The sequence below is a fragment of the Electrophorus electricus genome, chromosome 5, assembly GCF_013358815.1.
Source record: "Electrophorus electricus isolate fEleEle1 chromosome 5, fEleEle1.pri, whole genome shotgun sequence".
Lineage (NCBI taxonomy): Eukaryota > Metazoa > Chordata > Actinopteri > Gymnotiformes > Gymnotidae > Electrophorus > Electrophorus electricus.
Window position 1 is genome coordinate 24,098,904 of NC_049539.1, and position 27,500 is coordinate 24,126,403.

Below are 27,500 nucleotides of genomic sequence, written 5' to 3' on the forward strand. Positions count from 1 at the left end.
TGTGTAGCTACGTGCGTGTGTGTACTTGTGTATGTGTGCATATGTATGTGTGTAGCTACGTGCGTTTGTGTATGTGTGTATATGTATATGTGTGTATGTGTGTGTGCGTGCGTGTGTATTTGTATGTGCGTATGTGTGTGCATATGTGTGCGTGCGTGTGTGTGCGTGCATATGTGTGTGTATGTGTGTGTGTGCACGCGTGTGTGTAAGCGTGTATGTGTGTGTGTGCACGTATGTGCGTGTTTGTGTATGTGTGCATATGTGTATGTGTGTGCGTGTATATGTGCGTGCGTGTGTATGTATTTATGTGTGCATCTGTGTTTGTATGTGTGCGTACGTATGTGCGTGTGTGCACGTGTGAGTGCACGTTTATGTGCGTGTGTGTGTGTGCGTGCATATGTGTGTATGTGTGTGTGTGTACCTATGTGTATGTGCGTGTGTTCGTTTGTGCGTGTGTACATGTGTGCGCGTGCTTGTGTGTGTGTGTGCGCGTATGTGTGTGCGTGCATATGTGCGTGCATGTGTGTATGTATGTGTGCGTATGTGTGTGCGTGCATATTTGCGTGTGATTGTATATGTGTATGTGTATATTTGTATGTGTGTGTGTGTTCCTGCGTATGCGTGTGTGAATATTTATGTGTGTGTGTGTGTGTGTGCGTGTACGTATGTGTGTGCATATGTGCGTGTGTGTATCCGTGTATGTATGTCTGTGAATGTGTATGTGCGTGTGTGTGCTTTGTGTGTGTGCGTGCGCGCGTGTTCGCATGTGTGTGTATGTGCATATGTGTATGTGCGTGTGTGTGTGTGTGTGTGTGTGTGTATGTGTGTGAATTTGTATGTGCGTGTGTGTGTGAATGTTTGTGTGCATGCGTATGTTCGCATGTGTGCATGTGTGTGTGTATGTGTATGTGCATATGTATGAGCGTGTGTGTGCATGACTGTGTGTGTGTGTGTGTGCATACACGTATGTGTGTGCATATGTGCTTGCGTATGTGTGTGTACATGTGTGTGAATGTGTATGTGTGTGTGCTCTGTGTGTGTGTGCGCACGCGCGCGTATTCGCATGTGTGTGTATGTGCGTATGTGTATGTGCGTATGTGTGTGCGTGTATGTGCATATGTGTGAGCGTGTGTGTGTGTGTGTGTGCCTGCATGTGTGCGTATTTGTGTGCACATTTGCGTGTGTGCATGCATATTTGTGCACATGTGTGTGTATATGTTTGTGTATATGTGTGTGTGCATGTGTGTGCGTGTGCGCTTGTGTATATGTGCGCGTATTCGTGTGTGCGTGTGCATATGTCTGTATGTGCGGGTATGTGCGTGTGTGTATGTGCATATGTGCATGTGTGCATATGTGTGTGCCTATGTGTGTACCTTCATGCGTGTGTGTACGTGTATGTGTGTGTGTGCTTGTATGTGTGTGCGTATGTGTGTGCGTATGTGTGTGCATGTGTGTGTGTGTGTGTGTGTGTGTGTGTGCGTGCACGTATGTGCGTGCATATGTGTGTATGTGCGTGTGGGCGTGTGTACACGTGTGCGCGTATGTGTGTGCGCGTAGTGTGTGTGCGTGCGCGTATGTGTGTGTGTGTGTGTGTGTGTGTGTGCATGCGTGCATGTGTGTGTAGGTGCGTATGTGTGTGTACGTACGAGCATATGTGTGTGTGCTCGCATGTGTGTGTGTCTGTGCGTGCATGTGTGCGTGTATGTGTATTTGTGTGCACATTTACGTGTGTGCATGTATATTTGTGTGTGTGCGTGTGTGTGTACGCGTGTATGCGTGTGTGTGTGTGCTTGTGCGTATGTGTGTATGTGCGTGTGTGTATGTGCGTATTTGTCTGTGCGTGAATATGTGTGTGTGTGTGTGTATGAATGTGCGTATGTGTATACCTATGTGCGTGTGTGTACGTGTGTATGTGTACGTGTGTGTGCGTATGTGTGTGCGTGCATGCGTGCATGTGTGCTTGTATATGCATATGTGTGTGCAAGTATGTATGTGTGCATATGTGTGCTTGTGCATGCGTGTGTGTATGTGTGTGTGTGTGCCTGCGTATGTGCATGTGTGTTTGTTTGTGTGCGCGTGTGTACACGTGTGCACGTAAGTGCATTTGTGTGCGCGTATGTGTGTGTGTGTGTGCGCGTGTATGTGCATATGTGTGTGCTTGCATATTTGCGTGTGTGTGTGTGCCTACGTATCTGTCTGTATGTGTATGTGTATGTGTATATGTGTATGTGTGTATGTGTGTGTATATATTTGTGTGTATATGTGTGTGTGTGTGCGCGTATGTGTATGTGCATGTGTGTATCTATGTGTGTGTGCATATGTGCGTGTGTGTGTATGTATGTGCACGTGTGCACGTGTGTGTGCGTGTATGTGCGTATGTGTGAGCGTATGTGTGTGCACGTGTGTGTGTGTGCGTGTATGTGTGTATTTATGTGCACATTTGCGTGTATGCGTGCATATTTGCGCGTGTGTGCATGTGTGTGTGTATATGTGTGTGTTTGTGTGTGTGCGCGTGTATGTGTGTGTGTGTGCGTGTGCGCTTGCGCATATGTGTGTGTATGTGCATATATGTGTGTGCGTGCATATGTGTGTGTGTGCGTATGTATGTATGTGTGTAGCAACGTGCGTGTGTGTACTTGTGTATGTGTGCGTATGTATGTGTGTAGCTACGTGCGTTTGTGTATGTGTGTATATGTATATGTGTGCTTGTGTGTGTGCGTGCTTGTGTATTTGTATGTGCGTATGTGTGTGTGTATGTGTGTGTGCCTGCGTGTGTGTGTATGTCTGTGTGCACATATGTGTGTGCATATGTGTGCGTGCGTGTGTGTGCGTGCATATGTGTGTGTATGTGTGTGTGTGTGCGCGTGTGTGTAAGTGTGTATGTGTGTGTGTGCACGTATGTGCGTGTTTGTGTATGTGTGCATATGTGTATGTGTGTGTGTGTATGTGTGTGCGTGTGTGTGTATGTATGTGTGCATCTGTGTATGTATGTGTGCGTACGTATGTGCGTGTGTGCACGTGTGTGTGCACGTGTATGTGCGTGTGTGTGTGCGTGCATATGTGTGTATGTGTTTGTGTGTACCTATGTGTATGTGCGTGTGTTCTTTTGTGCGTGTGTACGTGTGCGCGTGCTTGTGTGTGTGTGCGCGTATGTGTGTGCGTGCATATGTGCGTGCATGTGTGTATGTATGTGTGCGTATGTGTGTGCGTGCATATTTGCGTGTGATTGTATATGTGTATGTGTATATTTGTATGTGTGTGTGTGTGCGTGCATATTTGCATGTGATTGTATATTTGTGTGTGTGTGTGTGTGTGTGTGTGTGCGTGCGTGTACGTATGTGTGTGAATGTGTATGTGTGTGTGCTCTGTGTGCGTGTGCGCACGCGTGCGTGCGCACGCGCGCGTGTTCGCATATGTGTGTATGTGCGTATGTGTATGTGCGTATGTGTGTGCGTGTATGTGCATATGTCTGAGCGTGTGTGTTTGTGTGTGTGCCTGCATGTGTGCGTATGTGTGTGCACATTTGCGTGTGTGCATGCATATTTGTGCTCGTGTGTGTGTGTATATGTTTGTGTATATGTGTGTGTGCATGTGTGTGCGTGTGCGCTTGTGTGTATGTGTGCGTATTCGTGTGTGCGTGTGCATATGTCTGTATGTGCGGGTATGTGCGTGTGTGTATGTGCATATATGTGTGTGCGTGCATATGTGCATGTGTGCATATGTGTGTGCCTATGTGTGTACCTTCGTGCGTGTGTGTACGTGTATGTGTGTGTGTGCTTGTATGTGCATATGTGTGTGCGTATGTGTGTGCGTATGTGTGTGCGTGTGTGTGTGTGTGTGTGTGTGTGTGTGTGTGTGTGTGTGTGTGTGTGTGTGCACGTATGTGCGTGCATATGTGTGTATGTGCGTGTGTGCGTGTGTACACGTGTGCGCGTATGTGTGTGCACGTAGTGTGTGTGTGTCCGCGTATGTGTGTGTGTGTGTGTGTGTGTGTGCAGGTATATGTATGTGTGTGCGTGCATATGTGCGTGTGTGTGTGTGTATGTATGTGTGCGTCTGTATATGTATGTGCATGTGTGTGCGCGTGTATGTGTGCGCGAGCATATTTGCGTGTGTGTGTGTGCCTGCGTATATGTGTATATGTGTATGTGTGTGTGCCTGTGTATGTGTGTGTGTATTTTTGTGTGTGTGTGCGTGCACGTATGAGTGTACATATGCGCGTGCGTATGTGTGTGTACCTGTGTGTGTGTGTGCACGTATGTTTGTGCATATGTGCGTGCGTATGTGTGTATGTGTGTGTATTTGTGTGTGTGTGTGTATGTGTGCTCTGTGTGCGTGTGCACCCACGTGTTCGCATGTGTGCGTGTATGTGTGCGTGGACGTATGTGTGACTTGTTCATTGTTTGTTGTTTATGTCACGCTGCACTGGACTGTTGTGTGTGAGTGCTGATAAAGTGTATTGTTACAGTCACAGTCGGCCCCTCTTCCCAAGTGTCTCCCCGTGTTTGTGTGTGTGTGTTCGTCCGTGTGGCCACGCCCCCTATATGTCACACCTGTTTGTAATTGCCTGTCATTTACGTATGTATATGCCCCCTGTGTTCTCGGGCACCCTCGTGACTCCCACATTAGGGGAGATTGGTCCAGGTGAGAGTGGTCCAGGTGAAAGTGGTCCAGGTGAGAGTGGTCCAGGTAAGTGTGGTCCAGGTAAGAATGGCCCAGGTGAGAGTGGTCCAGGTAAGAATGGCCCAGGTGAGAGTGGTCCAGGTGAGAGTGGTCCAGGTAAGAATGGCCCAGGTGAGAGTGGTCCAGGTGAGAGTGGCCCAGGTGAGAGTGGCCCATGTGAGAGTGGTCCAGGTGAAAGTGGTCCAGGTGAGAGTGGTCCAGGTAAGTGTGGTCCAGGTGAGAGTGGTCCAGGTGAGAGTGGTCCAGGTGAATGTGGTCCAGGTGAGTGTGGCCCAGGTGAGAGTGGTCCAGGTGAGACCGGTCCAGGTGAGAGTGGTCCAGGTGAGACCGGTCCAGGTGAGTGTGGCCCAGGTGAGAGTGGTCCAGGTGAGTGTGGCCCAGGTGAGAGTGGCCCATGTGAGAGTGGTCCAGGTGAGAGTGGTCCAGGTGAAAGTGGTCCAGGTGAGAGTGGTCCAGGTGAGTGTGGTCCAGGTGAGTGTGGCCCAGGTGAGAGTGGCCCATGTGAGAGTGGTCCAGGTGAGAGTGGTCCAGGTGAGAGTGGTCCATTTGAGTGTGGCCCATGTGAGAGTGGTCCAGGTGAGAGTGGTCCAGGTAAAAGTGGTCCAGGTGAGAGTGGTCCAGGTAAGTGTGGTCCAGGTGAGAATGGCCCAGGTGAGAGTGGTCCAGGTGAGTGTGGTCCAGGTGAGTGTGGCCCAGGTGAGAGTGGTCCAGGTGAGACCGGTCCAGGTAAGTGTGGTTCAGGTGAGAGTGGCCCAGGTGAGAGTGGCCCATGTGAGAGTGGTCCAGGTGAGAGTGGTCCAGGTGAGAGTGGTTCAGGTGCGGAAGCGGGGGAGTCGTGCGAAACCATGTCTGGCTACCAGGACCTGTATAATGATTTCCAGTCCTCGGAGTCGGACTCCGTGGACTCTTCCCGTCCTGTGGAGAGACCTTCGCTCATCCTGGCCTCGCTCCATGGGTCCCAATGGAGGATTTTGGGGGGCCCTGTGTAAGGTCCGGGACTACGATAGCCGGACTACGATAACCGGCACTCGGACGTGGACTCTGCTGGGTCCTACAACCCCTACATGGACCATCCTGAGGGCTACACTGAGAGAGAGGGGAATACAGCGTCGTCAGTCTGCGGTCGGACTTGGGGTCCGATTATGGGGAGGATCCACCGATGGAGGTGAAGGAGGTCCTCCATGGAGATTCTCTCGCGGACAGTGATGTTCACTCTGTTGTCTCCGGGATCGACGAGTATCCGCCACGTACGACACCGTCCAAAGCTCCGCCCAGGAGGTTTCACCTAAGCACACGCAAAACTCCTAGAGGCGACCTCATCCGAGGAGGAGACTCCCTCTACCAGGGCATACAGCGTACAACATACAACGCAGGAACTCGTGTGCCGGTACCTAAGCCTCGTAGAAAGGCCAAAGGGGAGGCGTCACCAGTGCCCACCCCAGAGACTGGCAAAGTTACTGGTGTGCCTCCTGAAATGGGTGCACAGAAGTCACTGCCCCCAAATCGGTGAGGGGCGACCCCCCCACAGGCGGGTAGGACTCAAGCCCCCCTACGACTGGGGGACAGGCCGGGGCTCCTTTGTGTAGTTTTGTACCCGTCCCAGTCGCTCTGTCCCCCTTTGTGTCTGTGCCTGTGGCTGCCAGCGTGTCCGTTCCTGTGTCTGTTGTTGTCATGGTCACTGTCCTTCCTCCCTCTGTCCTGCTCGGCCCGGCCCGCGTGGGGTCGCTCGGACCTCCGGCTTCGCCGTTTGGCATCGGCTTCAGGGCCACAGCCCGATAGGCTGACGCGCCGGCAGTCGCGCCCTTGAGGAGGCGCTCTGTCATGGTACGGCACCTCCTCCCACGTGTCTCCCTGTGTTTGTGTGTGTGTGTGTGTGTGTGTGTGTGTGTGTGTTTGTCTGTGTGGCCACACCCCCCGTGTGTCACACCTGTTTGTAACTGCCTGTCATTTACGTGTGTATATAAACCCTTATGGTTCTGTTGTCTGTTGTCGGTGTTTGATATTATGTTAGTTTCATTACTATGTAGTGCTTGTTTCCATGTGAATAAACGTATGTGTTTGTTTAACCTGCCTCATCCCCGCATCCTGCTTAGCCTCCACTCGTTACAGTTACACTTCGTGTTTCGCCGTGCTAATAAATGACTGTGTCGAGAGAGGCTTTTGCATCCAGCTCCTTGCCCTGTGTCTCTCGGGCTTTCACAATTTATTTGTTTGTTCATATATTTATTAATTCATTCTTTTAAAAACATGCATCTAAACACCATGTTATATTCCAGGCTCGTGGCATTAACATCACACATGATGAAGACCTTGGAGAGGCTGGTCCTACCACCTTCTTCTTGACAAGACTAGGGGCACTGTCAGAGTCATGTTCTTTGCCTTCTCCAGTACCATGCAGCCTTTATTGCTGGGAGACAAACTCATGGATGCTGGATGCTCCACTAGGGAACTCATACCACAGTACATGAGACTAGAGAGCAGCCTGTAAGAGACACTGATGCACAGCACAGGGGCCCCTCAGGGGACCATCCTCTCTAATTTCCTGTTCATCCTGAACACTGAAAACAGTGTGTACCCGCTTCGGGGTCCAACTAGGAGTCAAGCCACCTTCAGAAGCTTTCGGATGATTCAACCAACAAACAACTCCTCCCTTTGCGGCCATAACATGGCACTAGAATATCACTGATGTCCTGTGCTGTTTTCCTTCATACACAGTCTCTGCACAGTGGACAAGAACTATTACTCACCTCAATCACCCCTCCTTATAGATAACTAGTTAAAACTGCAGCACATAGTTGTTATTATTGCTATGTGCAGTGTAATATGAGAATGTTCCCTATCGTACGTTAGTATTGCACTACACTGAAACCTGTGGCTTTATATCCTCTGTCTGCATTTAAGCCCCTGTGTTTTGTAACGCTTATTGTTCATGTCAGCTTTGGTGTGGACGTTCATTGTTCACAGTCCATGTTCGTGTAAATGTTCATGTGTATGCTCGTGTTCATTTTTGATCGTTTACATTACGCTGGTTTGTTTCATGCGAGTGCGGTCACGATTGCTGTTTCTTCGTGTTTCGTCTTTTCGAATAAATGTCTTGTCGAGAGACGTTTCAGCATCCTTGCCCTGCGTCACTCATATTTGGCTTATGAATGATTAAAAGATGCAAATTTTCACAATACATTTATTTTACACTGGAATACTTTCGTAATTTCATTTTAAAAGATTTAAGAATGTTGACATCTACATAATAATAAATTGTTTTCTACGTGTAACCAAGTTGTTTACATTCAGACATAATTTCAGACATAATTTCCTGATATAGTTATCAAAAATCATTACAATTAATCAGTTATCAAACATGGTTGTTTTCTGACAAAATGTTAACTTATAATATTGTAGAAACTTCACTGAGTCTGGCTTTGCAAATATAATTCCAGTTTCCGATAACACACGCCTCAGCAGCTGGAGAGGATTTTTAGATGACTGTAACTGTAGTAAATAAGGGTTCCTGTAGGGGGATCCTGTTCTGCATTTTTATAACATACCAAAAGTGTTTCTGCGTCCTATCTGGAATTCCAGGGACTTCACCAAACAGTAGCGGCATGTAAACAAGTTTGGCATCACTTGCCCACATAAAACTAAACACATATTACATACATACATATATATATATATATATATATATATATATATATATATATATATATAAGATACATATATATATATATATAAAAGAAAGAGACAGAGAATTTTTACATTGTGAAGTTTTACATTGTGAACATATTATTTCATAAAAAAGATGAACAGAAATTATGAAGAAGCATTTTAAGGACACAGAAACATCACCTGAGGGCTAATTTCTGAACAGGGAGACTGAACAGAAAAAGCAAACATATATTCAAGCTACTCTCTGTAAAGTCATATAGAGACATGTTTTCATAAAGGTGGTCATAGCCTTTAAAATGTAAATGTACAGTTTGATTAGTACTAGCTCTGGCATGCAAAGCTCTATCAATTAATCATTCATAACCTCTACAATTTGATTCTATATCAAGACACTACAATTTGAAAATGTGTAAAGCCATTAGCTTTTGCGTATATGAGGTGATGTAAATTGGGGGTAGTTCTGAAACTTTGCTTTTCCAACAATTAACTAAATGCAGCACTAAACATGCTGAAGAGTCTATTCATCTTATCGCTGGAGTGATGCAGTTGTGGGAGACTTTAGTGACCAGGAACTGCATGCGGTGATGATCAGATCATTTTCACACAGGATTCCTGACAAATCACATAACTTCAACTCAGACGTTCCCTCTTGAGAAAACCTCAGATAAACTTTCCAGTAACACTGGCCTTTTCTCATAACTCTTCTACTTTCACTTTAGAGAGCAGCCTGCTTACTGCATTTCTGCCAAGCAACTGGTGATGCTGTGTATTATCCTGCATAGCCAAGTTTTTAAAAAGTGCACGGCCATCATGTGGGCCTGCATTAAACTTCTACTGTGAAGTAGAAGTTGTGAGAATACGATGAAGCCTTTAGAAAGCTTTGGATTCTGCATGAAGGGATCCCCAATTTTGTTCAGCTGTTCATCGGAGTTATAAAATAAATAAAAATACTTTATTTAACACATTTTACACTGTACTCGGGGCATTTTACAGTGTACTCAGGGCTGGAATATGCCCTTTTGTGAAAAGTCTGAGGCTCATTAAGATGAAAATCTTACATATGCAATATTAAACCATTAACGGCATAAGGAATAAGCCAATACAAAGCAATAAAATAGTATGTCTGTGCTAACTGTGCTGCAACAAGAAAGCAAAACGTATAGACACACATTTTGTACAGGACTACAAATTTCATAAGAATTGCCATGATGTAATACATTTTTTTTTTACATTGATCAAAAAATGAATTGATGAATTGCTAAACAAAAATAGAATCTAATAGTAAACAAACAGTGTCTTAGTGCACTCTCTATCTTGCGGGATCGTGTGCATACAGTAAATGGATATAAAGTAACTGACTAAAAAGCAAGCATGGTAAACATTAAACTTATTTAACCCATTGGTGCGAGGTCCCCTGTGACTATGAGGCACTAGGTTGCAACCTATGTAGCCTACACAGTTAATCCAATCATGAGTTTACTGAACACATGGATCAATCAATCAATAAGATTGATGGAAGAACTACATGAGCCTCTAGTATAATGACCTCTTCAGATGAGGATAACTAGAGCCAGTTGTTCCAGTTTAAATGTTAAATGTTAAAAAGTCTAAATGCAAGCTATTATGCAAAAGGTCTGTAAAAGCTTTATAAGAATCACATCTCACATACAGTAGAGAAACAAGATGTAAGTGTGTGAAAGGGACATATAGAAAAGGCCAAATTAGCGTCTAATGAAAGCACATAGTTGAGGTTATTGCTAATTAAGGCTTATTATTTTCACTTATAAATATAAGGGCATTCAAACTATTCTCCAGCAATGGTCATTGTTTAAACCAATTATAAAATGTGTGTGTTTATTATTGTGAATTAAGAGAATCACATTTTAGGAGACATTTGTACAGTGTAGATGATTCTGTCATCCCAGTGTGGGACCTTCTTGTAACGGTTCACTCCCCTTCCCACTTGTCCCACTTTCTCTCGTGCGTGTGGAGTCGTCATTGACTGCTTTCATTATTCCTCTGTAGCAAACCACCATCTGCTCCACTCTATACTAGTCTAACTTCATTTACTTAGTTCTTGACACTTTTAAATGTTGCTCCATTTCCATTTGCTTGTAAAGGTCTTTAACATCCTGTAGGCTCTCTTTCCTATGTGAATATGAAGGAGGAAGCCTAGCAAAACAACAACCAAAAGAACAGGAAGAAGCAAACACTTTAATTTGGTGATTCCTGTTGAACTGAGGACCTGATTTGCAGATAATTTAGAATGCATTCAGCAATATAGCAAAACATGACTGTCACTTAGGAAGTTTAAATGGGTACTCTTAGGAATGCCACTTAGGAAGTTTAAATGGGTACTCTTAGGAACGCCACTTAGGAAGTTTAAATGGGTAATCTTAGGGACCGTCACTTAGGAAGTTTAAATGGGTACTCTTAGGGACGCCACTTAGGAAGTTTAAATGGGTACTCTTAGGAACGCCACTTAGGAAGTTTAAATGGGTACTCTTAGGAACGCCACTTAGGAAGTTTAAATGGGTACTCTTAGGACCGCCACTTAGGAAGTTTAAATGGGTACTCTTAGGACTGCCACTTAGGAAGTTTAAATGGGTACTCTTAGGAACGCCACTTAGGACGTTTAAATGGGTACTCTTAGGACCGCCTCTTAGGACCGCCACTTAGGACGTTTAAATGGGTACTCTTAGGTAAATAGGCCATGGAATTTCGTTCCCTTGCACCCCCGTCTCTGCCGATCACTTTCCACCTGCCAAAAGCATTGAAAACCTTCTCTTTCATTCTGACTTTCCTGATCTGTTATTCTTTTTTCTTCTTATTGCCTCATTGCTTTGTTATCATAATTGTGTTTTGTCCTGTCACTCAACACTGTAACTTTTACCATGTCTTAATCTCTCATTTTATTTTCGTTTATCCACTGTGTTGTCATTTTATTATTCTGGTGATTTTAGCCTGCTATTCTAATAATTCTTATCATGTTTTCATTTGGTCTTGTATTGTAAAGTGTCATTGAGTATCCTGAAAGGCGCCTATAAATAAAATTGATTATATATATTATGTAATATTACATTATTATGTATTGCTCTGGCTGCTTTTGCCAGAGAGCTGCCTGTTTGATCCGGTGGTCAGAGCTTATATTTACCATCTGTCAGCCCTCAGTTTGAGTCATGGGTAGGGTGGCTGCCTTCAGCCTTAGTTACAATGACATGCTGCCTATCAAATTAGAACAAAAGTCCATTAATATGATTATATGCCTATCATAGGAAGTCACATTTGATTTTATTAAGTTCACTTAGTGGTTACTGGTTTTTCTGGCTATGCAAATTAGGTTCTCTACCTTTGTGACAGAATTCTTCACAATTATTTAATTACAACAGGTAATCAAGGCTTTCGGTAAAATCTAAATATTAAAAGGGCCCTTTACTGTGGCTAGTGCTTGTGTTGTCCTGTTATGTGGTTGTGATACTGACATTAATACACACACAGAGGAACGATATGCACACGATCTCTCTAACAAATTACATTTTTTGTATTGCACATATTATTTGAAAGAATGTGTTCTGGCAGAACTTCACTGTGCACCAAAGTGCTTGGAAAGATCAAAAACTGTAAAAACAAAACAAAACAACAAGAACAACAACAAAATGAAACAAGTAACACTTGATATCCAGAGAATTAAAATCCACACTTCATTTTACACCAACGGGTTTTGGCAACATGGTATCACTGTCCTGACAAATCTCAGATGAATGTACCACATTCATCCAGTTGAGTGTACTGTGAGTGTTTTGATGAATCAAGGCTTACACATGATTGAACAAACACAATTAACATTTATGCCAAACAATGCATGTCAGCCTTTAACCTGGTCCCATCAAGAGTCCACCAATGTCAGCATGTGTTACACAATGTCAGCATGTGTTAACATATAGCAGTTACACTATTTATCAATGTAATATGTTTTTGGTGTAAATCATGCAGCTTGTTAGATGGATTGGATCATGGTGTGTGGTGTAGCAGAGATGATGGATTGTAAATGGTTCTATGGTGTATGCGTGATGTGTAGATGCAATTGCTCTGTTCATGGGTCGTCCTGGGTGGGAATAAATCTAGTGAACATCAAGAAGAAAACATTATCAGAGATGACCATTTCTACCAACATTTCTACTAATTCTATGAACAGGTTGCACAAACAAACAAACAAACAAACAAAAAACAAAAACAATGCCAGGATTTTGTTTGAATAGAGAAACTAGTTCCCCACTGTGAAGATATGTTTACAAAATATCAAAAACATCAAATGCCTTGTGAAAGCTTACATTTGCAATCCAATTTAAGTTGTTATTTATCGTTATGTTATCGTTATTTATCGTTATGTTATCGTGAGCCTTTGTACATATTTAATACAGTCATTCCTAATACAGTAGTATATATAAATAATAACATTATTATATAATATATAATAATTATATAATTATATAATAATATATATAATAACATTAAACTACACAAACTGATGAAGCCTAACCCTTTACAAAAACACAAAAAAATCCTGCTGCTACTAAAGCACCTTCATCGTGGGGAAAAAAACGGGCGCTTTCGAATTCAACCTCCTCTCTTCTTTTCTCCTTAGTGACTCATGACTCTGCGCCTGAATCCTGATTCTCATTGGACAGAATTTTTCCATATGAACTTTCCTCACGGTGACAAGCAAGTCTTACTGCCCAGACAGACGAGGAGCGCGGATAGATCTTCTCATATACTGAAACCTTTTATTAACAGGCTAAAACTGCAAATCGTTTGGCCTTGAAATGTACGCAAAGATGGATGGGGGCGTGATCATGAAAGCCCTCATTTTCCTTGCGTTTAATGTTCATCTGGCAGGTAAGATCGAAATTAATACTTAGAACTGTGTACCCTGTTAACATCGCAGTCGGTTTTATTAACATGTTCAGCAGATGTCTTGCACGGTATCTCCAAACATATAGTCACATATAGACATTTTTATCCAGAATTTTTTTAGGTTACCTATAGTCTGATTAGTATGATAGACAGTATATATGCTTCATGAGGATCGAACCATGAGCGTTGTGTTAATTAATTTGTTAAGTAATTTGTCTAATTAAACCTAAATTGCGATGTCCCTGGTGAAGCAGCATTGGAGACTTTTATTCGTGTACGGCTAGGCCTGATCTGGGTCTGGGAATCTACCTCATAAAGTTTTACACTACGGGAATGCCACATTATCACTTAAAATTAAGTGATCTAGGCCCATTTGTACGTATTATCGATAATAGACTGGAAGTCTAATAGTCGTCGGTTCAGTTTTATAAAGCTGGAGGAGTAACTCGAGAAAAAGGTTTTAAGGTTTTAAGTGCACTGTTGATTGTATTGTGTTTGTAAACAGAGAAAACCCCGCGTAAAGGTTTTCCCGGGCATCTTACAGGAATTAAAGAATACATTCCTAAATGCAACTATGCTGATTTATCTTTGTAATCGGTTTTCGGCATTTGGTCAGTAAGTAGTCTCATGAAATCTCTTCTTCCAGTAGTGTGTTCCGTGCGTCCTTCATGAAATCTTTGTCAGGTTGGTTGCGTTTTTAACCGTGGGACGCTGGTTCTGCTTGGAGACTTCTGCTTGGTGATGTTCTCTGAGGAATAGCTAATGCAGAGCAGGGAATTATTAATGCTGTGCAATTAGAAATGGCAAAAACTAAAGGAATTGATCGCTTTGAGCTAAAACGTTTGAGGTGGTGATGTTTTCATGTTTAATTAAATTGATTATAAACTAACTCGTTTTTTATCGTTTTCAAAATATTCAAAAACAGATTTAAAATAATACCAGAGCAACACAAAGTTAAGGTAGGGTACAGATGTGGGAACTCTATTTAGAGATCATGAATTTCTTAGTGCTGTCCCATTAAAGGCCTTTATCACCTATACACAAAAGGTCCAAATGAGAATCTTATGCCATGTAGAATTATTAGCTTCAAAATATGCTATAGAGTTACCATGTACATTTCTTATCAAACTCAGAATAGTTACTTAACATACATGAAAGGATAATCATGTATAATTATCACGCAAAACATAAAAAATATTTTTAATGTGGTATAAGCATGACATTTCAAATGATCTCGAACTTGTCTCCAACTCAATTCCCCTTTTCACCCAAATATTACCACTTATTATTATTATTATTATTATTATTATTATATAAGACTGGCACACATCTGTCTTCTTTTCCTCTTAGTGATTCATGATTTGAAAGCCTGTATATGCATGTATTTAAGTTTGTACTCCTAGCCTTTGTTATAGCCTGCTTCCCCTGTTTGTCTTCATGTATTTTGTTTGTTTGATAATGTATCCCCGTAATCTCCATATTGGATCTATGACCCTGGACTACCCCTTACGACTATGACTCTGGATTTGCCCGTGATAAATCTCATTCTTTTCTGCACATGCATCCTCCTCCTTACCACTCAGCGTTACAGTGTGTGTGTGAGAAAGGAGATGAAAGTGAATAATAAGTTTCTGTTGATCAAGGTATTTAAAACTCCCGAATTCTGCGTGCTTTTAGAGTTACCCACTGACGCGAGTTTGCTCTATGGGTTGCTGATGGTGCTGGATTGACATGGTACCAACAGGTGATAGAATGTGGAAGGTTAACACCAAAGTTGTCTCAGTGGTGATATGTGCAATTGGGGCTGTGACCCCTAAGCTGTAGAACTGGCTCCAACAGATCCCAGGAATGATAACATCATTCTCAGTGCAGAAGAGTGCAGTAGGAACTGTAATAGTGCGCTGCACTCTTAACTGAGGTCTTTGGTAGAAGGCTTGAGCGTGAGGAAAAAAATATAATGACCCACTGGAAGGGTTTGTATTTCAAACATATTTTCTATTCCATTGCTCCAAATTCCTGGAGTAAAAACACTTCAAAGTAAAATCATAGTGTAACGTTTTACGGGTTAAGGAGGATGCGGGGATGAGGCATGTTAAACAAAAACATACGTTTTAATATCAATCTAACATGCATCCATCCAACCCCCCCCCCCCCCCCCCCCCAAGGGTGCGATTCCCGGGGTGCCAGCCTACTGGGCTGTGGCCCTGAGACCAACGGCAAAAGGCGAGGACCAGACAACCCGCCACGGGCCAGCGCGAGCAGGGTAGCGGGGGGAAGGACCAAAACGATGACAGACACAGGGACGCACACTAACGGGCACGGACACAGACACAAAGGGGAACAAAGTGACCGATACATTTAGTGTAATTGGGACAGACACAGTGACAGGGACAGGCACATGAACACCACCACACACATTCACTAGTCTGGGGAAGAGGGAAGGAACTCCAACCAGTCCCCCAGTCATTGGCTGGGTCGGAGACCGACCAGCCTGCCGGGGGTTGTCCCTCGAGTGGGGACAGAATTTCATCTCCATACAGCTCTGTAGATCGATTCAAACTTTAATGGGAAACCAAACAACATTCTGTTCATTCTGTTGTTTTTTCTGCATTCTCTCTGAACCAAAAGTTTGTAGCTGCTCCACTCTTTAACTCATGAGCATTAGACCTCACTCCCTGTAAGTATAACCCTAACCATTTATGGTCAGTTCAAGCACATATACTCTTTAATCTTTACAGGCTGTCCTAAGGCCAATCGTCGTAAAAGAAGCGCAGATGAAGGAAGTAACTGTGCAGAATCTGTTAAATATGCATCTCCTCACATACACATAATGCCTCAGGGTGTCTTGTATTGTCCTGGTCATAGGACTGGTCACTGTCCTCATCCCACTCATCCCCCAACATCCCTTACACCTTCATACCCCACCCATCTCTTGATAACCCTCACACTATCCTCATCCCACACATTCCCTGATATCCCCAACACCATCCCCACCCCACACCTTTGTGCTTTATCCCTGTCTCTACTCTGTTCCCTTGTACCCCAGCAGTAGGCTGAGAATGTTTTGGATTAAACTATATGTATGTCCACGCTCACAGCATTACTGCTATGTTAACAGACATTTTATTCCAATTCCCATGTAATACTGTAAAGCTTGTCCTGATCCCCATCATTACAGCTTAAATATTTGGAATATTTGGAAACCTTAATTGAAGCATACAAGTTTTGTTGCACTCTTAATACGTGTGTTCCTATTTGAAATGTGTTAAATGTTTTAATTACAAATGTGACGTCAGCAGGGAGGGAGAGAGATGTGAGTGCAAGTGCAGAGAGTCTTTGTTCTCCATAATGGAATAAAGAAACAAAACAGAACATGGTAATGAGATGTCTAAATACAGCAATAATAAAAAGCTGCTGGTAAGAGTCGAGGCGCTGACACAGCAGAGCAGCTGTTAAATGCTTTGTTGTGATCCTGAGAGTCTCTTTGCAGCCTTCTGTGACTTCAGATAAAGTAGTAACTTAACTGATCTTTACTTTGCTGCATTTCTGTAAATTTAATGGAATTTTTGGATTTATCTCTATCTAGTGTAGACAAGCCTCAGTATGCAGAGTCAGCAATATTCAGTAGTCAGCAGTCTTGAGACACAAGTTTTGAGCTGTGATTGTTATTTAGTCCGTAATTCACACTATTTTTGTATTTTTTGCCCCATATTGTATTATAGTGTAAAATAATGTTTTCCTTAGCTCGTTAATGATTAACTAATGATTTTCCGCAGTGTAGCTCATTAATGCTAATTTATTCAGCGGGCAGGTACAGCTGTCAGTAAATCAGATTAAGTGCCTGCATGTTGGAGGTTTATCATTTACTTGCCAGATTAAGCACTGTTTGTAAAACAGAATTAAGAAGAATTTGAAAATAAATAAAATGTCAGTTTAATGTGATTTTGATGTTTTGTTTTTTTGTGAGCCATTTTCAGTCAGAAAATGCTAATTTACATGATTCTTTAAACTTTTACAGGTTCCCATTCTCTGCAGTACTTCTACACTGCAGTCACACCAGGAATCAATTTCCCAGAGTTCACTATTGTGGGTCTGGTGGATGAGGAGCAGTTTGTGTACTATGACAACATCATCAGGAAGATGATCCCAAAGTCAGAGTGGATAAAGAAGAGTGAGGGTGCAGACTACTGGAATACTGAGACACAGAAACAGGAGGGTGCTCAGGAGACCTTCAAAGTCAGCATTAGTAATATAATGGGACGCTTCAATCAGACTAACGGTGAGAATAAACACACTCAGTACATGAATGACTAAACTCCACACAGCAGGTCCTAACATTCATTACTTGTGTAACGGTGAGGAGTGTAACACATGAGCAATACACCATGACCAGGAAAATACTTTTAATTATAAAAAGCCTTTAATATCCATTTGTATGGTTAAATGCGGATTATAATAAATGTTTAGATGTGTGCCAAAAACATCAAATATTTTGAATAGATGCTTACATATTTTTACATTAACCTTTTGTGTATTAAATACCTGTGGCATTAGCAGTGTATCACTTGTGTATTTCAGGTAGTTTGGTTTTATGCAATATAAGTGAAAAACAGTAACATAATTTAGAAAAGATTAACTAAAGCAAACCTAAATTTGTTTTAGTTATTACAGCTTTCCAAATATAAAAACTCAGCTAGTGCTGAAGTGCTGATTATAGAGTGGAAAAAGCCAGACAGTGAAGCGCTAGACTCTGAAATGCTGCCACCTGGTGGATAATATCGATTCTGCATGTTTCTGTGTGTTGGTTTGCCATTTGCGTTCCAGTTCCTACTCCGTTACCTAGGTGTCAGTTAGGGAAGACAAAGGTCAACATGTGCTTCCTCTGGGACAAAAACAATCTCAGACGTCAGGTCTGTCAGTGTCTCACGTTATTGCAGAAAGCACATTTAGTCTACCTCACTTTTAAATGTTTGAAAGTGGAGCTGGTGTGTTAAAGGAACACAGACTGCATTCCACATGTCAGACATGCGCGAGGACTTAACGATGTGCCAGAAACACCAAACTCAGAGACACACACCAGTACACACTACTGTGAGTCAAAGTGCTTTATTTCCACAGCGCACTAATCCCACTAGACACCATCTTTTTATCTGAGAGCTGAGCGTTTATGCTCCTCCATGAATCTGTAGTAACTCTGTGATTAGTGGATGGGCTCCCAGTACCTCCCTCCACAGTACACAACCATCATTTTATAAAAATAACAAGACTTTTAAATAAATAATAATTCTGGCCAAATCTAAGAGCCAGTTGAAGTCACATCACACTGTTTAAGAACTAAATCACAAGGATGCTGTGAGCAAGAAGTTTGGGCGGACATTTTACCGTCCTCCAAACTTTGAAGGGGACATGTCCTCATCCCCCAACTACGTCCCCTGTAGCTCTTTGGTCAGGGTTATCCACTGTAGCTGTGTGATAGTTAAACCTGCCAAACTCAAAATTAGACTGCATAGCAGTGCCGCTTTAGAATAAACTTTGTCACACACACACACACACACACACACACACACACACACACACACACACCTCACCTAAACGAGGCAGATGCTCCTGTGTACCTGACACCGCTGAGGAAGAGGAAGAGGAAGAGCGTGCTGTCTTGTGGCTCAGTCCTCTTCTCTGGCCCCTCTCCACTCACCCGCACGCAAACACGCGCGATGGGACGTTCTGTGACGGAGACCTCCTACCGTGCCACACCCTGGTCTCTGAAAACAGTTGCACCGACGCCGGGCGCCCTGACTCAGCGTCACAGCTGTCCGTCTCACAGTGCCAACACACCGCCAACCTGCGTTCTTCTTATTTACACACTTATTCATTTATCTAAATGCGCCCCCCCCCCACACACACACACCCCCCGTCAGCCTGCAGACGGATGGATAGGCGGCACAGATAAGGGTCCACGTGATGCCGCAGGCGACTCCACTAACTTCTGTTTCCCAGCAGAGAGAGAGAGAGAGAGAGAGAGAGAGAGAGAGAGAGAGAGAGAGAGAGAGAGAGAGAGAGAGAGAGAGAGAGAGAGAACAGCCACAGAGATGGAGAACTGGCTTTGATGTCCCACATCTTTGTGGAAAAAGGTTCAGGCTGAGACCTTGTTCTGTTTAACTTTCTCTCAGTGTTGTCTTGCTGTACTCTCACTGTCTGGTGTTAACCTTCTTGGCACCGTGATGTGGCACACCTCACTCCCTAAAGCCCATTTAACACCAGACACGGTAACCGTTAGCAGTGCTCACGTCTCCTCATCTGACACACATACTGCTAAATGCTCACGTCTCCACGTCGGTCTGGCACATACACTGAGAAATGCTCACGTCTCCTCGTCGGTCTGATGCACACACCGATAAACGCTCACGTCTCCTCGTCTGACACACACACTGAAAAACGCTCACGTCGCATCGTCGGTCTGGCACGCACTGATAAACACGTCTCCTCGTTTCTAAGGCATACACACTGATAAATGCTTACGTCTCCACACCTGTCTGGTACACACACTGATAAACACAACAACCACTTGAGTTTTACCTGCGTGCATTTCTGACTCTGCCTACAAAACCCGACAACAGTCCCATACAAAAATCAAGAACACAAAAAACGCATTACGCCTGTGTGGTGTAGTGTAGTGTACAGTATAGACAGCATAGTGGCAAACAGAACAGGCAAACACCTCAGACCACATGTTTTCATCTACAGCACAAAGAAAGTTCTCCTTGACCAAACAGCAGGGGGCGTAACGTCTATAAAGACAGATCCATCCTGGATGAGACTCTGCAGTCACGTCACCAGTGGTGTAGATTTCATTTCAACTTTTGGGGAGGATGCCAATCACAACATCTAACCTAACGTATGGGTAGTGTAAGCCGGAATTATTTGGGGTAGACACAACCCCCCCTCCAAAAACTACACTCATGCCAGTTTTACAACAGATAAGCAGCGTTAGTAGTAAATTGACAAATCACGCAGTCACATGACTACACGGTTAAATGTCGAAGCTTTGCTCTATGGATGACAAAACACGTTACTGTTACGTTACAAAACTAGCAAGTTAACTGGCTATAGCTAACAAACTAAACTCCAGAATGTGTCTTCCATTTTTAATCCAGGGTTTGGCTATGGCTTGCGCTAGCTAACAGACCAGCAATGTTTCACATTATTACAGAAAACACATTCAGTTTACCTCACTAGTATGCTGAAGGAACACACTGCATTATCCACGTGAGGACGTAACGAATATGCCAAAAACAAGCTCAGAGACACACACACGCACACACACATTATTGCAAGTCAACCCAAAGTGCTTTATTTACACAGTGCACTAATCCCATCTTGACACAACCTTTAGTACCTGTAAGACTCTTTAACAGTCTCTCTCAGAGGTCTCTCCGTGGCCGGAAGGCTACAGCGTCCTGTCTACCCTGCTGGTGAGAACTGTGCGTTTGTGCTGTGGCTCCTCCATGAGTCTGTAGTCACTGTCCGTGATTAGGGGAGGGGCACCCAGCACGAACTCCGCCTCCCGCCCACCACAGTAACCCAAATGTGACAGATTTGGCCTAAAATTGTTTATTTTAAAATCCTAACAGCCAGAAGAAAACGCGTCACACAGTTAAAAACAAAATCACAAGATCCTGTGAGCAGGAATTACCGGGGAGGACATTTCACCCCCTAAAGACTGTGAAGGGGACACGTTCCAACCCCACCCATCTCTCTCAAAACTACACCTGTTAGGTTCCTCAAGACATTGCCTGCAGACACTGTCTCAGACAGACCCACATATGGGCTCCGATCATATACCTCCCTCACCAGCAGGGACGTCCACTGTAGCTCTTCGTCCTCTGGTGTTCCTGTCTCTGCAGTGCCTTTTGGACAAACTGAGAGCAGCCTCTTGAGTGTAGATGTTTTCAATCTGGTCAGCGTTCATTTCATGCTTAAATATACTCTGGAGGAAGAAATAACCCGGTTACAGTTCTGTGAAACAGTGAATGTGTATATAACACTGTACCACAGTGAATGTGCATACACTACTGTACCACAGTGAATGTGTATACACTACTGTACCACAGTGAATGTGTATACACTACTGTACCACAGTGAATGTGTATACAATACTGTACCACAGTGAATGTGTATACAATACTGTACCACAGTGAAAAGCAGAAGGCTCTACAGTTAAGTGATACGTACTTGTACACGCGCATGTCACATTTCTTTCACATGATCAGAATTCTTCTCCAATATATTTGTTTCATACTCCTCCTACGTCTTCTCAGTATGTGGCCAGTGGTTGATGTGGAAACATTCCTTCTGATGTGGAGTATGGTGTCGTCTTTCTTCATTTGTGTTTGTATTTGAGTCTGATGGCATTATTTAGCAACACCAGGGTGGTGATTTCTGCTTCTTGCTCCCGACTAAAGAGACGCTTTCTTCCACCATGGGATGGTCATCTGTGAACTCTGCAGAGTACAGTGTGATTACACAGTCAATGGTGTGTCTGCTAGACATGGGAAGAAAGAATTGTCCAATTATATTTTCAGACTTTCCCAGTGTGCACAGTCCTAATGATTCCAGCTACCCCTAAATGGGCCGGACTCTCACTGGGCCGGAGATGCTTCCCAGCTTCTTGCATGCTCATGCTCTCGCTCCTTTGCATGTTATAGAGAACAGAGCAGGTAACTGTGATTAACTGTGATGGCTGAAGTGTTTCTACACATTACAGAGGTGTGGTCACACTGAACTTTAGGCTTTCTGGCTGAGAAGTGTGTGTAGAGTTTTGCAAATTGAGTGCATGTGATTGGGAAAAACTGTGTGTATATTTATGGTAGTAAATGATAAGTAGATGAATGATACGTGTATTTTATGGACTTGCGACTTACTAAACTTTTCTTTATACTTTCTAGTCTATGCGAGTCTGTGATTTTCCGCAGTAGGCCATAAAGCTTTACAAAAACTCCCACTTAACTATTGATGGTAAACTGGTGAATAATCAAATCTGCAAAGGTTAAACCGAGGTTAGCTAAGGTCAAGGTTAGACTTTACAGCGGTGCCCCTTGAAAATAAACTTTGTCCTTCATGCACACTGGTACAGGATGTAACTGAACACCAGCAGCAAACCTTAACAGGCAGAGAAACCACTGCACCAAACACAGAGAAGCAACATGACCAAGAACCAGAACTCCACTGTAAAGCTAACGGGAGACTGTTTAGAAGAAGACACAAACACAGAGGATCCATCAGTCATCATAAAGACACTAATGAGTGGGTGTTCCCTTAATGGACCCTTCTCCAGTTACCGTGACAACCCAGATAAATACACATAGACAATTACTGTAGAGAGACTGAAGAATAAACAAACAAAATAGAATTGAAAAACAAAAAAAACATTTTAAATGTTCAATATCTGCTTATGTTGTCCTCCACTGACAAATATGTTCTAAGCAGCCATGCAGTTTCCCTATTTAAATACTTTAAAAAACACATCCAGCTACACTCATCTGTAAACACTGTCATATGAAGGGCATAGAGGGCTGTGTGTGTGTGTGTGTGTGTGTGTGTGTGTGTGTGTGTGTGTGTGTGTGTGTGTGTGTGTGTGTGTGTGTGTGTGTGTGTGTGTGTGTGTGTGCTGGTGTCCTCCAGGGGGCGATAGTACTGAAGTGTCATCACGATTCACTCAGTGTTGGGCTCAATAAGATAATGGTGTGATACACATTTATTTCCTACCTGCACATAATAGAATAAGATGAGAAACTCACCACCTACACTCAGAGCACTTTGATGCTTATGGACGTGTTTGCTGGAGCTGTAGTGTAGCATGAGGTCGTCCTTGGTAGAGCAGAGAGGGGAGATGTGTGTTTACAGGATGAACAAATGCCACGGCAACAGAAGCCTCATCATAGCCTCTCAACTGTCAGTGGGTGCGAGAACCAAGCGAGCCTCCAGCCCACACACACACACACACACACACACACACACACACACACACACCTCACCTAAACGAGGCAGATGCTCCTGTGTACCTGACACCGCTGAGGAAGAGGAAGAGGAAGAGCGTGCTGTCTTGTGGCTCAGTCCTCTTCTCTGGCCCCTCTCCACTCACCCGCACGCAAACACACGCGATGGGACGTTCTGTGACGGAGACCTCCTACCATGCCACACCCTGGTCTCTGGAAACAGCCGCACCGACGCCGGGCGCCCTGACTCAGCGTCACAGCTGTCCGTCTCACAGTGCCAACACACCGCCAGCCCGCGTTCTTCTTATTTACACACTTATTCATCCGCGTCTCCCCTGTCGGATCGCGTGTCTGCGGTTGGGGGTATTCCGCGCTAGTGCTGTGAGCTTATGACATGTAATGTCCTGCTAATGCAGGCTAACGGTGAAGGTCCCGCACTGGTGCTGTATTGACAGTAATGACCAGTAGGGGGCGTCTGGAAGGAGAGAGAGAGAGAGAGAGAGAGAGAGAGAGAGAGAGAGAGAGAGAGAGAGAGAGAGAGAGAGAGAGAGCACAGCCACAGAGATGGAGAACCGGCTTTGATGTCCCACATCTTTGTGGAAGAAGGTTCAGGCTGAGACCTTCATATCCAGTGTGTCTGTAGCATCACAGAGTCAGACGTCTGATTGTAGCATAAAGCCTCATACAGTTTAGATCAGACACTGGTGGAAATAGCCACAGTGAAGAGGTGTGTGATTAGACCTCAGTCCACCAATCACAAGCTGTTGTTAGCGTGTTATTTGGAATCCAAGCAGTTCCTTTTGATCTGATGTGGTGATATCAGTGATTGACACATAGTCAGATCATAGGCTCCTCCCACTCTCCACTCCAACTAAAGCAGCCGCATACATCAGTTCAGGTCTTTCAGTGGACTTAATGTCTGATTAGCGTTCTATGGACTTGAATGGTCACAGTGACCTTAATGACCTTTTCATTAATGACTGTGCTCAGAGTGCACAGGTACACACTGATAAACAGGTTAAGGCGTGTTCACATGACACCTTCTCAAATTCTCTGAAGCTTCTTTACGTAATTGTCTATGGAGCAGGACAGACTGCACTGAATCACTCACTCCTCTAGTCTCCTCTAGTCTCCTCGTCTCTCAGGCACACACACTGATAAACGTGCACGTCTCCTCTTCTCTCTGTTACACACTGATAAACGCTCACGTCTCCACATCTGTGTGGCGCGCACACTGATAAACGCTCACATTTCCTCATCTGACACATGCACATTGATAAATGCTCACGTCGTATTGTCTGTTTGGCGCACACGCTAATAAACATTCACGTCTCCTCGTCTCTCAGGCACACACACTGTTAAACGCTCACGTCTCCTCATCTCTCTGACACACACTGATAAACGCTCACGTCTCCTCGTCTGGCACACACACACTGATAAACGCTCACATCTCCTCGTCTGGTGCACACACTGATAAACGCTCATGTCTCCTCGTCTCTCAGGCACACACACTGATAAACGCTCACGTCTCCTCCTCTCCCTTATAAAGAAGTTAAGTAAAAATATGTATTAATATGTAATATGTATTAATTATACAAATCTAAATGTAATTTAAAACTAATGCTACAGTGATGAAGAAATCGCAGTCCACCTTCAGAAATGTTTCTCCCTGTCTCACTGTCCGACGTTCAGGTGGAAGAGCCAAACTCTTATTTCAGCACAAGAGGAAGGTTTTGGGTTTTAATGTCCAGACGCGTCTTTGCCTCGTCACATGTGATTCTGTTCTTCTGTTCATCCATCACACTGCTGGTCGCTGTGATCAGTTTCTGCTTTGGTCGTTGTGAATAATTCATGCGGATCCTTAGAAAACTTTAGGCGTCCAGCCATGTCTCACAGATTAGATATGTGATAGCCCCTGTGTCATTTGTTTGGTGAGCTTTAATAATCTTTTTTTCATTTATTTTTGTGAGCCAGTAACTTTAAGTCTGTAATCTAACTAGCTAAGATGGATGTGGGGTTTGCGGTATCCGCTGCGTTCATGTACTATATTCACTCCCTCAAAAGGGCTGTTTCTGTACTTGATTTCTTTGAAAATATTAGTTTGGAAAATGTAGAAAGGCCAGAATTCATCCCAAGTTTTGTTTTGTGTAAATGTTAGTTTTATGCGCGTTGTGTAGTGCAACTAAATTGGATCGTGGAATGAAGGGGACAACACTGTCTGTAACTTATCAGCGGCATTAAGAAACAGCTGTTTGAACTGATTACTGGTTTGTTTTTTGAAGAAACCGTTGCCTGTTGCAAGCTAGAGAGAAGTTGAGAGAGAGAGAGAGAGAGAGAGAGAGAGAGAGAGAGAAGTTGAGAGAGAGAGAGAGAGGGGGTTACATTATGATTGCAGTTTTGTGAGACTCTCACTGAGACGTGGGGTTAAAGTCTCTCACTGCGCTTCTGCTGGTTTTAACTCCAAACTCCGAGCGAGCACTTAGTCAGCAGTCTTTTTACTGCATTAACTGAAGGAATCACCTTTTGATTTCTTGTGATTCTCAGCATTTCTCTTGTGAACTGTTTGAAAAGCTGAAGGACTTAGCTCATGTTTGTGATTAAACTCATCAGAGTAGCAGGTAACTCAGTACCATAAACACCCACTGCTCTCTTCTGTTCTAGCAACGTCCTGCATGTAGAGCGTCCTGCCCCCTCTTATAGAAACATCCTGTCCCCCTCATAGAATCGTCCTGTCACAAGTAGAGTGTCCTGTCCCCTCTCATAGAAACGTCCTGTCGCGTGTAGAGCGTACTGACCCCCTCATAGAAATGTCCTGTCACGTGTAGAGCGTACTGACCCCCTCATAGAAATGTCCTGTCACATGTAGAGCGTACTGTCCCCTCTCATAGACACGTCCTGTCGCGCGTAGAGCGTACTGTCCCCTCTCATAGAAACGTCCTGTCGCGCGTAGAGCGTACTGTCCCCTCTCACAGAAACGTCCAGTGACTGCACACTCAGCTCTGTTTGGTTGTTTTCGAGGCGAGAGCTAAATGTGAGTGTTTGGAATGGCCAACTGTCCTTCTGCCAGTTACAGTTACAGCCGAGACTCTGCTGTGGGTGTGTAACACTGCTGTGTAACGCTGCTGTGGGTGTGTAACACTGCTGTGTAATGCTGCTGTGGGTGTGTAACACTGCTGTGGGGGTGTAACGCTGCTGTGGGGGTGTAATGCTGCTGTTAGGGTGTAACGCTGCTGTGGGGGTGTAATGCTGCTGTTAGGACGTAACGCTGCTGTGGGGGCGTAACGCTGCTGTGGGGGCGTAACGCTGCTGTGAGGGTGTAATGCTGCTGTGAGGATGTAACACTGCTGTGGGACACATGACAACAGAGAAGATCAGGAAAACAATATAAACTAAGAGCAGGTTTAATAAAACTAATGTGAACACAGGCTAAGAACAAACCAGAGATCAGGACTAAATCCAGTAAACTACAGAGGAATTAAGCTACACACGAGGAAACGGGAAAGAATACAATACTGAAAACAGAGAGGTTACTAACAGGAGTTACACTAAACACGAGAGACCAGGGAAAAGACACACACACACTAGAGGGAAACACACAGACAGACAGCCATGGGTGATATATGGGAAAACCAGAACAGACGTGTAGAAACAGGCGAACCGTGAGAGAGCAGAAAACAGACTGACAGGAGCGTAGAAACAATGACCAGCAATGAAGGGACAGAAACACAGGGCTTAAGAACACACACTACCGAGGGAGAAATGAGGAACAGGTGAAACAAATAAGAGGTGGCGACTAGAAACGAGGGAAACTAACAGGAACCGAACCAAAATAAGGACACGAGACTGGTTACTAGGGGAACAGCGATGCTAGCATAGGGGAAGTGTGACGGAGCACACTCCGCCGTTCAGGCGAGCTGTAACTTGAGGGCCGTAAACAGCAAAATGGGACCCTGCGTTCTACTAGAGCGTGAACAGTGTTACGTGCACTGTTGCTCAGTACAATAGGATTGTTTTTAGAAACTTTCTATGTTTCAAATATTGTTTCAAATGCCACAGAAGGCACAGAGCTCGTGTGTGATCCAGAATGTTCCAGGGCCTGCAGAACTGTCTTCTGTAGTTCAGAACTGTTGTTTGTCCACTGTGTGGTTAACCTGAGAATCTTCCCAGGATTCACAGCAGATGTCCCAGTGTCTGTGGTGAGGATACAGGAATGTCCCAGTGTCTGTGGTGAGGATACAGGAA

At 44.0% G+C, this 27,500-nt stretch overlaps 1 protein-coding gene and 1 long non-coding RNA gene across 2 annotated transcripts in view; one reads left to right on the forward strand and one right to left on the reverse strand.

The window, feature by feature from the left end:
* Window positions 1-27,500, forward strand: part of LOC113569330 (class I histocompatibility antigen, Gogo-B*0201 alpha chain-like) — a 74,137-nt gene that overhangs the window by 32,789 nt on the left and 13,848 nt on the right. The gene's annotated exons all lie outside the window — the stretch shown is intronic.
* Window positions 21,120-23,695, reverse strand: LOC118241407. The gene is made up of 4 exons (XR_004776061.1): window positions 23,298-23,695; window positions 23,061-23,130; window positions 21,496-21,764; window positions 21,120-21,250 (listed from the first exon to the last, which is right to left on the reverse strand). It is a non-coding gene; the product is annotated as an uncharacterized LOC118241407 (long non-coding RNA).